Source organism: Dufourea novaeangliae, unplaced genomic scaffold, assembly GCF_001272555.1.
Source record: "Dufourea novaeangliae isolate 0120121106 unplaced genomic scaffold, ASM127255v1 scaffold49, whole genome shotgun sequence".
NCBI lineage: Eukaryota > Metazoa > Arthropoda > Insecta > Hymenoptera > Halictidae > Dufourea > Dufourea novaeangliae.
The window spans coordinates 93,784-94,746 of record NW_015373928.1 but is presented as its reverse complement, the minus strand read 5'-3'; the positions used below and the strand labels follow the sequence as shown (position 1 = coordinate 94,746).

The window sequence follows — 963 nt, the reverse complement described above, 5'->3', positions numbered from 1 at the left end:
GCGGTTCAGGTTCGATGTGACGCATGTTTGGTTGTTTAGGAATGAAAGGTCGAAAGACTGCAAAATACATCAAGGTTGACGCCTAGATAAGGGGATCAGACAAAGTTACTGTCTCCTATCTCATTTCGAGCAAATCCTAACTACCCCTCCACATGAATAAAAAGGTGAGCAAGCATCCCAATATCAGCATCCCCACGAACACAACGATACGCTTTTTCACCCACGCGACACAACAGGGTCGTCCAACGATCTCCCCGTCGTCCCGGTGATTCCCAAAAGATACGTTTCCGTGAACTCCCGGTCCTCCCAGCCATGCATAATGAACGAGTTACAACCGTTATCGAAAACAGAGGGGGATCCGGATCCACACGAAGCCAGGAGCATCGAGGGCTCGTGAATCTTGCAGCGCCATTAATACGCGCACGTTCCTGCTGGAGCGTCGCCACCAAGTGCAAAAGCCTGAATAAATAAACGGGATCGACTGCGTGGGCCTCCGAATCCGCGGGCGCGCGTTCTGCAGCTTCACTCGCGAAATATCCCCGACATGACTGACTAACGCGAGGCGTGCCCGTATCGGCAAGTTTATAAATACCTGAAGACAGTAAAACGGATATGCGCCCGGGGGCCGAAACAAAAAGCCGAGGAAATAGCTGAGCGGAACGACGCGAAGCGGAGGGAAAAGAGTAGGAACGGATAGAGGAGTGGTGGGGTGGGTGAACCAAGAAGACACGCGTACACACGATTCCGCGATGGATGGGTGGTAGTAAAGATCCAGGAGGTTATAAGTAATTCATCGCCTCGTAGCTGCAGCGAGACGGCCCGTGTAAATAGCGACGACGCGAGGACTCGACTGGAACTCGACTGACATCCGCGACTGTATCTTTGGCTCCTCCGATGTCTTTTCGTTTATTTCTACCGACGTATCTCCCGTACTCATCTCTCTCTCTCTCTCTCTCTCTCTCT

At 52.0% G+C, this 963-nt stretch overlaps 1 protein-coding gene across 1 annotated transcript in view; it reads left to right on the top strand.

Annotated features, from left to right (window-relative positions):
- Positions 1-963, top strand: part of LOC107195104 (teneurin-a) — a 93,603-nt gene that overhangs the window by 11,168 nt on the left and 81,472 nt on the right. The window lies entirely within an intron of this gene.